The 14,327-nt window shown below is 35.2% G+C and overlaps 1 pseudogene across 1 annotated transcript; it reads left to right on the top strand.

The window, feature by feature from the left end:
- Positions 1–817: 817 nt before the first annotated feature.
- Positions 818–11,064, top strand: LOC309864141 (large ribosomal subunit protein uL11 pseudogene; annotated as a pseudogene). Its single transcript has 2 exons — positions 818–915; positions 10,566–11,064. The product of its transcript is annotated as a large ribosomal subunit protein uL11 pseudogene (transcript).
- The last annotated feature ends 3,263 nt before the right edge of the window (positions 11,065–14,327 follow it).

Here is a 14,327-nt window from a genome sequence, read left to right as displayed (position 1 = left end):
AGAAATTACTACAGTTTGGCAAAAGTTCTTTTAAACCATCCTATAGACAAAGGGTTCTGTTCATTCCATTAACACTACCACTATTGCATATACACAAAAATGTTTCAGAGACTTACACAAAATATACCTCTAAATGTCCTCCAAGTTTGGTAAATCTGGATACTTTATAATCACCCATTTTAGTTTAAAATAATACAGTGTACTTCTTTATTTTAAAATTGTAAGTATTCTGGTCAAAGTAGAACAGTTAGTTCCTGCTTTAATGTACCTCCTTGATCTAACACATAGCAAAAGTATATAAAGATACAAAAGCAAAAACCTAAAACACATGTCTGAGTTCAAAACCTGTTAAGCATTGCTAGATACCAGAAATAGAAGAGAAACCTGAAGTTGGGTAGAACAGAGGTCACAGGCTTGCTGGGTTCTAGTCCTGAAGCAAACAGTGGCAGCTGGCAATTCAGGGAAGGAACACTGAAGGTGTTCCATAGAAATCAGAAGACTGGAGCCAGGTTTGAAAACAGGTGCAAGGTGAGGCTTCTCCTGAGGAAAAGTGGTTGGAAATGTGCAGCCACCCATGACTTTGTAGACTGCTTCAGAAGCAAGAGGACTAAACACTCCATGCACCTGAGGATATGTGCCACCTGCCCCTGGCCCAGAACTTGATGTCCTAGCCCTACTGAGACCATAGGCAGATCTGCAATTCTGCACAGTATCTGGGTTAGAGCTGGGGTTCAGGAAGTTGTGAGACTAAAACTGCAAAACCACTAGACAGGGAAGTGTGAAGAAAAAAAAAGAAGTGGGAGGAATCTCATTCAAAATGAGGCTGAAAAACAAAATTTCGAAACTCATGGAGAATTCTAGTGTTGTGAATGTGACCCAGAGAAAAATTAACAGTTGTACAAAATTTCATTCTAGGTAAAAATTTATGAAACTATCTAGCAAAAACTTTAGTATAAATATGCTTTGAGTGCTTAAGGATTAAAGAGAAAAATATATAAATTATATAAAAATTATATAAAAATAATGAAAAACAGAAATGAAACAAATTGAATAAGTTACAAAGCAGAAATACTAGACATTTTGGAAATTAAAAGTATGGATTGAAATAAAAATTCAAAAGATTTGATAAGCTTTGGAACAGAGACAATAAAAGAGAAAATAATAAATTAGAAAATATTACTGAAGATTCATCCACATCACAACATAGGGAATAAAATCTGTAAAAATGTTAAATAGATCGATCATACACCCCAGTGTGCTTGGTAAAGTTCAAATTTATATCTGTTGTCCTGATGTAATTATTAGTGACATTCCATTTAACTCTCAAATCTCAAGTATGTCCTAATTTAGACAATAAGCTATATGGTCACCCAAATGTTAAGAAATACATATGATAGAGTAAAAGAAAAGTGAGACTTCCAAAAGGAAATAGAATCACAAAAAGTAATGTTTGAAAAGTATTGTGAATTTTTGAAAATTGAATAGAGACATGCATCCTCAAATAGAAGGTGATTTTTAAGAACCAAGCAGGATCTTTGAAAACATATTCACACCTAGACCCATCATAGTTAAGCTAGGGGAAAAAAATCAAGAATTAAGGGACACTCTTACCAACTACCAGGAGAAAAGACAGATTACCAATAGAAATAGTAATTAAACATTAAACCAAGCAGATTTCTCACAGCAACAATAGATGCCATTAAACAACAGAGAAATATATTCAGCATAACAAGGGGAACTTTCTTTTAGAATATTATACACAGAGGGGCACCTGGGTGGCTCAGTGGGTTAAGGCCTCTGCCTTCAGCTCAGGTCATGGTCCTGGGGTCCTGGGATCGAGCCCCACATTGGGCTCTCTGCTCAGCAGGGAGCCTGCTTCCTCCTCTCTTTCTCTGCCTGCTTGTGATCTCTGTCGGTCAAATAAATAAATAAAATCTTTAAAAAAAAAAGAATATTATACACAGATAACTTGGCAACAAAAAACAAGATGTGGGGAAATAGATACTTAGCCTATAATTGATGTATATTTAGATGCTTGGGTTTGAGAGGAGGATAAAAATACTAGATAACTACAGATATTTTTAGAAATAAATTAATACTTTAGCTATTTTTAAGAGTGCAAAGACTATTGATATGGTTTCAAGGTCTGTACTGTATCTGCTCTTTTTCTTTTTTTCTTAATTTTAGCAGTTTTATTCATATGAGTCAGATATTACTCCATTTCCTTTTGTTCTAATGTTTTAAGTTTTTATTTAAGTTCTAATTAGTTAAAATAAAGTGTAATATTAGTCTCAGGAGTAGAATTTAGTGATTCATCACTAATGTATAATACCTAGTGCTCACCACAATTGCCCTCCTTAACACCCATCATCCGTTTAAACCATCCCTGTGGCCATCCCCTTCAGCAACCTTCAGTTTGTTCTCTATTGTTAAGAGTCTCTGTTATGATTTGCCTCCATCTCTTTTTTTTCTACCTGTGTTCATCTGTTTTGTTTCTTAATTTCCACATATGTTTGAAATCATACAGTATTTGTCTTTCTCTGACCGACTTATTTCACTGGACATGATTCTCTACCTCCATCCACATTGTCGCAAATGGCAAGATTTCATTCTTTTTGATGGTTGAATACTATTCGTACATATATATGTATATACACACACACACACACATGCACCTATACATCACATCTTTTTTTTTTTAAGACTTTATTTATTTATTTGACAGTGATCACAAGTAGACAGAGAGGCAGGCGTAGAGAGGAAGGGAAGCAGGCTCCCCACCAAGCAGAGAGCCCAATGTGGGGCTCGATCCCAGGACCCTGGGATCATGACTTGAGCCGAAGGCAGAGGCTTTAACACACTGAGCCACCCAGGTGCCCCATATATCACATCCTTTTTATCCATTCATCAGTCAGTGGACACTTGGGCTCTTCCATAATTTGACTATTATCAATAATGTTGCTATGAACATCAGGGTCAATGTGTCCTTTGAAATCAGCATTTCTGTATCCTTTGTGCAAATACCTAGTAGTTCAATTACTAGATCATAGGGTAGGTCTGTTTTTAACTTTTTGAGGAGTCTCCATACCATTCTTCAGGGTGGCTCCTCCAATTTGTATTCTCACCAGTAGTGTAAGAAGATTCCCCTTTCTCCACATACTTGCCAATATCTGTTGTTTCCTGTGTTGTTAATCTTAGCCATTATGACAGTGTGAGGTGATCTCATTGTAGTTTTGATCTGTATTTCCCTGATAATAAGTGATGATGAACATCTTTTCATGTGTCTGTTAGCCATCTGCATGTCTTCTTTGCAGAAATGTCAGTTCATGTCTTCTGCCCATTTTTTAAATTGGATTATTTCTTTTTTGGGTGTTGAGTTTTAACATACTTTATATATTTTGGATACTAACCCTTTACTGGATATGTCATGTGCAAATATCTTCTCCCATTCTGAAGTTGCCTTTTAGTTTTATCAATTGTTTCCTTTGCTTTGCAGGAGTTTTGATCTTGTTAAAGTCCCAATAGTTCATTTTTGCTTTTGTTTCCCTTGCCTCAGGAGCTATGTCTAATAAGAAGTTGCTATAGCAGAGGTTAAAGAGGTTGCTGCCTATGTTCTCCTCAAGGATTTTGATGGTTTCCTGTCTCACATTTAGGTCTTTCTTCCATTTTGAATTTATTTTTGTGTATGACATAAGAAAGTGGTCCAGTTTCATTCTTCTACATGTTGTTCTCCAGTTATCCCAACACCATTTGTTGAAAAGACATACTGCATTTTTCTATTAGATATTCTTTCCTGCTTTGTCAAAGATTAGTTGATCATATAATTATGGATCCATTTATGGATGTTCTATTCTGTTGCATTGATCTATGTGTCTGTTTTTGTGTCAGTACCATACTGTAGTCTTGATGACTACAGCTTTGTAATACAGCTTGAAGTCCAGAATTGTGATGTCTCCAGGTTTGCCTTTGTTTTTCAAGATTGTTTTGGCTATTCAGGGTCATTTGTGGTTTCGTACACATTTAGGATTGTTTATTCTAGCTCTGTGAAAAATGCTGGTAGTATTTTGATAGGGATTGCATTAAATGTGTAGATCGCTTTGGGTAGTATAGATATTTTAACAATATTTCAATTGAGCATGGAATGTCTTTCCATTTCTTTATGTCATCATCAACTTCTTCCATCAGCATTTTAGAGTTTTCAGACTATAGATCTTTTATCTTTTTAGTTAGGCTTACTCCTATGTATTTTTTGGTTTTGGTTTAATTGAAAATGGGATGGGTTCCTTGGTTTGTCTCTCTGCTGCTTCATGATTGGTGTATAGACTTGCAACAGATTTCTGTATGTTGATTTTGTATCCAACATGATTTTGAATTCATGTATCAGTTCTAGCAGTTTTTGGTGGACTATTATGTCATCTGCAAATAGTGAAATTTTGACTTCTTCCTTGCCAGTTTGGATGACTGTCGTTTTCTTTTTTGTCTGATTGCTGAGGCTAGGACTTCCAGTACTATGTTAAACAGTAATGGTGAGAGTGGATATCCCTATTTTGTTCCTAACCCAAGAGGAAATCTCTTAATTTTTCCCCATTGAGGATTAACTATGGATCTTTCATAGGTGGCCTTTATGATGTTGAAGTATGTTCCCTCTATCCCTACTCTGTTGAGGGTTTTTATCAAGAAGACTGCTATATTTTGTCAAATGCTTTTTCTGCATCTATTGAGAGAATCATATGGTTCTTATCCTTTCTTTTATTAATCTGGTGTATCATATTGATTGATTTGTGAATATTGAACCACCTTTGCAGCCTAGGATATAAATCTTACCTGGTCATCCTGAATAATTCTTTTAATGCACTGTTGGATTCAGTTTTCTCACATCTTGTTGAGAATTTTTGCATCCGTATTCTTCTGGGATATTGACCTATAATTCTCAATTTTTAGTGGGCTCTTGATGTAGCTTTGGAATCAAGATAATGCAAACTCATAGAATGAGTTTAGAATTTCCCTTCCATTTCTGTTTTGTTTTTTTGTTTTGGAACAGTTTGAGAAGAATAGGTATTAATTCTTCTTTAAATGTTGGGTAGAATTCCCCTGAAAGGCCATCTGGCCCAGGACTTTAGTTTGTTGGGAGATTTTTGATTACTGATCCAATTTCTTTGCTGGGTATGGGTCTTTTCAAATTTTCTATTTCTTCCTATTCAGTTTTGATAGTTTATATGTTTCTAGGAATTTCTCTTTTTCTTCCAGATTGCCCAATTTGTTGGCATATAAATTTTCATAATATTCTCTTATAATTGTTTGTATTTCTGTGGTGTTGGTCGTGATCTCTCCTCTCTTATTCATGATTCTATCTATCTATCTATCTATCTATCTTTTTTTTTTTTTTTTTTTCAGTGAGCAAGAGAGAGTGGGAGAGAGCGCACGTGCACAAGGGAGGAGGGGCAGAGGGAGAGGAGAAAAACTTAAGCAGTTTCCATACCCAGCACAGAGCCCACCATGGGGCTCAATCTCATGACCCTGAGATCATGACTTGAGCCAAATTTAACAGTCAGACACTTACCTGACTGAGCCCCAGGGGCCCTATGTTCATTATTTTATTTATTTGGGTCCTTTCTCTTTTCTTTTTGATAAGCCTGACTAAGGGTTTATAAATTTTTTTAATTCTTTTAAAGAACCAGCTCCCATTTTCATTGATCTGTTCTGCTGGGTTTTTTGTTGTTGTTGTTATTATTTCTGTATTATTTCTTTCTGCTCTAATCTGTATTATTTGGTTTTTTGTTGTTTGTTTTGGGACAGTTTGACTGCTGACTTTAGAGTACATTTGTTGTTCCTTTTCCTGCTCCTTTAGGTTAGATTGTGTATTTGAGATTTTTCTTGCTTCTTGAATTAGACCTTTATTGCTTATGACAGCCTTTGCTGCATTCTGAAAGTTTTAGACTGTCATGTTTTCATTTTCATTTGTTTCCACATAATTTTCTTTATTTCACTCATTCTTTAGTATAATGTTCTTGAGTCCCCATGTATTTGATTTTTTTCCAAATTTTTCTTGTGGTTGACTTCAAGTTTCATAGTGTTGTGAAAATGTGAAAATATGCAAGGTATGATCTCAAGTTTTTGTATTTGTTGAGGCCCGATTTGTGACACAGTATGTGATCTATTCTGGAGAATGTTCCATGTGTACTCAAAAAGAATGTGGATTCTGCTGCTTTCGGATGAAATGTTCTGAATATATTTGTTAAGTCCACCTGGTCCAGTGTGTCTTCAAAGCCATTGTTTTTTTGTTGATTTTCTGCTTTGATGATCTGTCCATTGTTGTAAGTGGGGTGTTAAAGTTTCCTGTTATTATTGTATTATTATCCATGAGTTTCTTTATGTGTATTATTAATTGATTTATATATTTGGGTGGTCCCAAGTTAGGGACATAAATATTTCCAATTGTTAGATCTAGTTGATAGATGGACTCCTTAATTATAATGCCCTACTTCACCTCTTGTTACAGTCTTTGGTTTAAACTCTAGTTTTTCTGATATAAGTATGGCTACTCTGGCTTTCTCTTGACATCTTGACATTATTATTAGCATGATAAATGGTTCTCTATCCTCTCGCTTTCAATCTGCAGGTGTCTTTAGGTCTAAAATGTGTCTCTTGTAGGCAGCACATTGATGCATTTTGTTTTTTAATCATTCTAATATCCTATGGCTTTTGATTGGAGAATTTAGTACATTTCCATTCAGAATGATTATTGATAGCTATGAATATAGTGCTATTTTGTTACCTGTTTACCTCCACTTGCTTCTGGAGATTTTCTCTCTTCCTTTCTAGTCTCATTGATTTGGGTCATTCTCTCCCCGCCCCCTCGCCCACACTCAAAGAGTCCTCTTTAGTATTCATTAAGGATTGGTTTAGTTGTCATGGACTCCTTTCATTTTCATTTGGGAAACTGTTTATCTCTCCTATTCTAAATGACAGGCTTGCTATATAAGGTATTTTTGGTTGCAGATTTTTCCCATTCAGCACATTGAGTATATGCTGCTACTCTTTTCTCACCTGTGAGGTTTCTGTAGATAGCTCTGCTGCTGACCTTATTTGTCTTCTCTTGTGAGTTAGGGATTTCTTTTCCATTGCTGCTTTTAGGATTCTTTTCCTCTTATCTCTGTATTTTGCAAAACTTACTATAATATGTCTTGGTGTTTGCCTACTTTTGTTGATTTTGATGGGAGTTCTCTGTACCTTTGGATTTGGATGTCTGTTTTCTTCCCCAGATTAGGGAAATTTTTAGCTATAATTTGTTCAAATAAACCTTCTGTCCCTTTTTACCTCTCTTGTACTGGGACTCCTATAATAGAAATGTACTATACTTTATGGAGTCATTGAGTTCCCTAAGTCTACCACTAACTTGTGATCCATTATTTTTCTCTCCCTCTTCTTTTCAACCTCATCATTTTCCATAATTTTATCTTCTCTATCACTGACTCATTCTTCTTGTTCATCCTCTGGTCATTACATCCAGTCAGTTTTCCTGGTCAATTATAGCATTTTTTATTTTGGCCTGACTAGATTTTTAGGTCTTTTATCACTGTGGCAAGGGACTCCTTGGTGTCTTCTATGCTTTTCTCAAGCCCAGCTTGTATCTTTATGATTGTTGTTTTAAAGTCCGGTTCAGGCATATTACATACATCAGTTTCAATTTGATCCCTGGTCATGAACTTTTCTTTTTTGGGATGAATTTCTCTGTATTGGCATTTTGTCTAGGTCACTCTGCTGCTGTGTCTTTGGCTGCTCTTCCCCTCAGGTCAGTCCTCTATAGAGTTTGTCCTTGCCTGTACTAGGGAGTGTTGGGACTTTGTTCAGTGTGTGGCAAATTTTAACTAGGTGTGCTCTGATCTGCTTGTTAAAAGAGGACTGATGCTATTTCTGGTAGAGCTGAAGCTTTATTGCACTCTGTAGTCAGTAGACTTGGTGTGTGCAGGGGTATTTGTGCTGATATCAGGGAGGCTTTGCTGCACTGTGGCTGTGACAAACCCTTCTGGTTTGTCCCAGAAGGGCAGTCACACCAATGTGTAATAGGTTGGAGTTTAGAGTAAAGCACAGCAAAAAAGCAGGCATCCAGTTTAACTGCCCTCAGCAGGTGTCTCTGCCCTTACTCTAAGGAACTGGGCAGTGCAGTGACACATGCTAGCTCTTTTGTCCCCTAAGAGTCAGTGCCACTTCTCCCAGATATGCTCAAAGAAGGGGGACAGTTTTCTCCAGTTCCTCCCAGGAGATCCTCAGATTGCTCCATCTGCTCCTGTGCCTCTGCCCTCCTCCATAGGAGCACCGCTGTGCCCACCAGGCTCCACACCAGCGACAGTGTGGACTTTTAAAACTTCAGTATTTGAACTCTGCTAGTTGTAAAAATTTATTATAATCAGCTCCTTTCATTTTCCTAGTCAGTGGTTTAGAGTAAGTGGTTTTCTTGTGCAGTCCCCATGCACTATGCTCTCGTTCACTCCCCCCACTTCTGTCTCTCTCTCTCTCCTCTGTGATCAGGGCACTATCCCGTCCGCAGGACCCATGTTACTTTTCTCCCTCAAATCACATCTCCACATGTCCTACCCTTCACAATATGGCTTCTTCTCTCCCTCTAGTTGTGCAGTTTGGTCTCTCAGTCTTCACATCAATTTCTTGGGTGTCCAGAATGATTTTATACTTATCTAGCTATGTTTGGAGGATGAGGCAAGCACTGGGTTCCCCCTCCTACTCTACCATCTTAACTCCCTCCTGTACTCTCTTCCTTTCAAGGTGTACTTGGCATATAGCATCCTATTAGTTTCAGGTGTACAACATAATGATTCAGTATTTTTATATTTTGTATTCACAGTAAATCACCACAGTAAATCTTATTAACATCATCTATCATATATAGTTACAATTTTTTTATTTTTTGTCTTGTAATGAACACTTTTAAGATTTTTCTGTCTTAGCAACTTCCAATTATGCAATACAGTGTTACTAAGTAGTCATTATTCTGTGCATTATATCCTCATGACTTACTTATTTTATACCTATAATTTTGTACAAGTTGATCCCTTTTACCCATTGTAACCCCTGGGCCCAGCAACAACCAACCTGTTCTCTGTAACTATGAGCTTGGTTTTTCTTTGTTTATTTTTTGCTTGGTTTGTTTTTAAACTCCACATATAAGTGATACCATATTGTGTTTGTCTTTTTGTCTGACTTACTTCACTTAGCATTGATGCCTTCAGGTCCATTTATGATGTCACAAATATAAAGATTCCATTCTTTTATGTGCCTGAATAGTATTCCATTACATTTATACACTACATCTTGTTTATCCATTAATTTACCAGTGGACATTTAGGTTGTTCTGATATCTAGGCTATTACAAATAATGCTGCATTGAACATAGGAGTACACATACCTGCTCAAATTAGTGTTCTTGTTTCCTTCAGATAATAACTACAAGTGGAATTGTTGCATCATATGGTAATTTTATTTTTAATTTTTCATGGTGGTTGTACCAATTTATATTCCTACCAGCAGTAGACAAGGGTTCCCTTTCTCCATACCAACACTTGATACTAGCCATCTAACAAATGTGAAGAAATATCTCATTGTGTTTTTGATTTGCATTTCCCTGATGATTAATGATGTTGAACATTTGTTCATGTGCCTATTGGCTATTTGCATGTTTGTTTGTTTTGTTTTGTTTTTGTAAAAAAGGTCTATTCAAATTCTTATCTCATTTTAAATTGGATTCTTTTATCACTATTCAGTTGCATGAGTTGTTTATATATTTTGATATTAATGCTTTCTCATATGTATGACTTGCCATATTTTCTCTCATTTAGTAGGTTGCCTTTTCATTTTGCTTATGATTTCCTTTGCTGTGCAGAAGCTTTTTAGTTTGTTATAAGTCCCACTTGTTTATTTTTGGTTTTGTTGCCTTTGGTTTTGGACTCAGATCCAATAACTTATTTCCAAGGCTGATCTCAAGAAGCTTACTGCCTATATTATGCTTTCAGTATAATTGATTAATTTTACTTACACTTAATTTATATCTTATATGTTAAGAATTCTAAAGTATTTTTGTAGAAATTAACAAATTGATCTAATTTATCTATATATAAAAATGTAAAAGACTAAGACTAGACACATCAATTGTGAAGAATAATAAAATTGGGGGACTTTTCCCTAAGAGTTATTGAGATGTATTGCAAAGCTGCAGTACTTAAGATAGTTTGGTATTAGAACTAGAGTAAACAAATAGACAAATGAAGAGACTAGAATCATGTGAGATCACTTGTTTTCTTATAAAGCATAAAAAATGATAAAAGAAATTAAAAAAAATAATGAAGCTGGGTCAGTTGGTTATCCATATGGAAAAATATTCTTCATATCCTACTTCACATAAGATACAAAAATCAATTCTGGGGCAGGTCAGAGGTATATGTCTATGTGAATGATAATAACAAAATATCATGTAGACTTTTTGGCTTTCAGCTCAGAGGAGACAAAGGTGCAACTTTCTTTGGTTTTCAGATTTGAGGTTCATCCAACACCAGCCACCTTACCATACCACCTAAGTTCAACCCAAATGAATCAAATTTGTGTATCTGTTGTGTACCTGTGGAGAATGCAGTGTGATATCTGTCCTGGCCCCAAAAATTGCCCCCTGGGTCTGTCTCCATAAAAGCTTGGTGATGACTTCACCAAGGCAACTGGTGATTGAAGGGTCTGAGGATCACAGTGAAACTGACCATTCAGAACGGACTGGCCCAGATTGAAATAGTACCTTCTGCTTCTGCTCTGTTTATCAAAGCTCTCACCAAACTACCAATAGGCAGAAAGAAGCAGAAAAACATTAAACACAGTGGAAACATCACATTTTACAAAATTGTCAATAGATGCAGAACCAATCTTTTGCCAGAGAACTCTCTGGAACCATTACCATCTGATACCCTGGGGACTGCCCAGTCTGTGGGCTGCAGTGTTGATGGCTGCCATGCTCATGACATCATATATAACATCAATGGTGGTATGGTGGAATGCCCCATTAGTTAAAAGCTACAAAGGAAAATAGTTCAGAGAACAACAATAGCAAAAAACTACATCACATAGAAAACAGAATTTCTTCATGACTTTAGGACAGGCAAAAACTTGTTTAAAAAAAGTGTTGGTAAATGAGGCAAAATTAGGAACCTCTGTTTAGTTAAAGATGCCAGTGAAAAAGTAAACAAGAAAACTACAAACTGGAGAAAATACTTTCAATATTTTATTTGATGAAAGATTACTATCTAAAATATATAAAATGTTCCTTTGAAACATTATAAAAATAGAAAGCCCATTAAAAAATTAGCAAAAACTTGAACATTGAACAAGTAACTCATGAAAGATAATAAATGATGATAAGCATATGAAGTACTCATCATTATTCATCAGGGAACTGAAAATTGTGTAACTATGCACTCTTGTGAGAATAGGTAAAATCTAAAGAAACTAGTGATACTACATATTGGTGAAGCTATGAGACAATTAGAGCTTTCATGCACTATACATGGAAATGTAAATTGGTACAACCACTTCAGAAAACTGTTTGACAGTAACTACTAAAGCTGAATGCATGCTTAGCCTGTAACCCAGCAATCCTAAGATTTCACTCCTACATGTGTACCCACCATAACAGTGAATAAAAGGCAGGAACAAGAATATTCAAAATTGCATTAATCATCATTGTCAAATGCTAGAAACAATTGAAATGGCCAGCAAGAGTAAAATGGATGATAAATTGTGTAGTCATACAATGGGATAGTTTATACTAAAGTGAATGAGTCACCACTACATCCAACTGCATAGATGGGTCTAGCGAGATAGCATTGAACAGTAGCAATCACACACAATGAGGCAATATTATATTTTTCCATTTACATAAGGTTTATAACAGACAAATGTAATCTATGGTAAGAAAGACAAAATAATGATTAACCTTAGAAAGGGAAGGGGAGAAACTGGGATGGGACGTTATAGGGTTTGTGGGATGTTGGCAATAGTCTACTTCTTGATCTGGATTATTACACAGATGTATTTACTTTGTGAAAATTCACTGAGCTATATACTTATGCATATGCTTATTTCTGTGTGTTTGCTCTACATAAAATTTTAAAAGGCAAACACTAGGTAGTCAATATAGGGACAGTCTTGATATGTTCCAAACCGGATAAATCAAAAAGAGGAAAAATAGAAGAATTTGGAGGAGAAATAAGAAGACAAAGAGGGGTGAAGAAAGAAAGAAAAAGAATTTAGAATCCTCTATCATTTCAACAGAAGGTAGGGTAACAGAAAAACAAAAACAAAGACAATGAATGATAAGCAAAAAGTACAAAACAGGGCAGTAGAAATAAGCCCAAATGCATAAAATATCAAAGTGAATGTGATAGATAAACCTCACCTATTAAAAGAGATTATCAGATTGAGTAACAATAATATAAATTCATAAATATACTGGTTATAAAAGGCATACTTAACACCAAACCAAAAAAGAAAATTTGAACATGAAGTTTCAGAAAGCTAAGTAGATTTCACAGTAAGTTGCATTATAAAAAAGAGGGAATAATTCCCAAGACAATGAAACAGTTTGACACCTAATAATATAACATTGCATTAGACAGAGCAAACTGACAGGATTACAAAGTAAAATTGACAAATCCAAAACTATATAGTAGAAGATGTCAAACACTTCAATCAAAAACTTAAATCAGAAATAAAGCTAGTAAAAGTGTAGACTATTTGAACTACTGGACTATACCCAGTCCCAGTTTTGCTCTCTCCCTACTCCAACCCATCTTCCAAAACACACACACCAAAATCCTCAGGCCACTCAGAAGTGAGAAGAATTCAGTAACCAGTTCTTAAGCCAAATCTTACAGGTAAAGACTCTTAGACATAGGGACTTTGGGAGGGGACTTAAGGCAAATTCACCAGACTATACCAGAACAAAAACAAAAGTTTACATACAGGATCCACTGAAAATATGAATAAGATGAAAGTATAATGACATAGGAACTATGCAAACAGAACAAAAATGAAAGAAACTCTGTGGCAAGTAAAGTCTAAAAACCTAGGAAAACGTCTCACCAGTGTTTCACACCATAGAAAAACTCTTAAGAACATGAATTGAATAAAATAAGAGCTTAAATGTATGATGATAAGAATGAAGAATGAAATAAAAATGAAAATTGAAAATAGAAGGAAACAAATTGAAACTAAAATAACACCATTACAAAACTAATAAGCAAATTACATACAGAAAAAAAATTGAATGGACTGGGCTGAAAAATAAATTACTTACACAGAGAAAAGACTTGAGATAAGCACAGTAAAATCAAAGGAAAAAGATAAAAAGATTAATGGAAATAGAAGATAAAAGCTATGGAGGAGTGACAAAGATGACATTACACAAGGATGATAAATGTCTCTGAGGTAAAGAACTCAATAAATGAATCAGAAAAAGCATTCCAGTAATTAATAGAAAAATTATCCTGAACTGTAGGAATCAGGGACTCTGTAACTCAGAGGTTTATATCATATTCCAACAAGTATATTCAAAACTACCAACTCTAAATCATATTCTTGTTATTACTGAATTTAGAGGACAAGAAAAAAATTCTTTAGGCATTCAGAGATGAATTGTTATAACCTAGAACAAAAGCAGACTTGCTTTAATCTTCTCCAGAGCAACATTCCAAGGTAGAGGACAATGGAGCACTGCCTACTAAACTCTAAAGGAAAAGAAGTGTGATCCAAAAATATTGCGCCAGCCAATATTCATTCAACTATAAAGACTACAAAAAGGTGCTCTTAAATGTGAAAAGAAAAAAAAATAGCATGCATTCACTTTCTTGAGGGGCAAGAAAATGACTCAGTAATGGAATCTAGTCAATCAAGAAGTGAATATAGACTCCATGGTATATGGTATCTCCTGTGTTGACTAGCAGAAGGTAGTACTGTCACAGCATTATAGGAAGGTGTGACCTACATTTTCTATAATCAGCCAACTGTTTCTTTAGGTTGAAAGGCAATAGACACATAGTCTGCTCTAGCATGAAGGAACTCAGTGAATACGGCACTTACAAGTGTTTTTATAAATTCTTTGAAATAAAATCCATATAGCAAGAGGGGATCAAAATTTAGAACTTAGGAATGAAGAAGTAGTAAAAAAAATAGTGATGGACATTAAATCCATTTAAACATAAAACTAAGAAAACTACTAAGGTTACAAAATACAATATAAATGTCATAAAACTTTCAAATGCTTAGTGTCTTTTTTT

This window comes from Mustela nivalis (assembly GCF_964662115.1).
Source record: "Mustela nivalis genome assembly, chromosome: 5".
NCBI classification, from domain to species: domain Eukaryota; kingdom Metazoa; phylum Chordata; class Mammalia; order Carnivora; family Mustelidae; genus Mustela; species Mustela nivalis.
Note: the sequence above shows the minus strand (reverse complement) of the source record. Positions and strands in the feature narration are given on the sequence as shown.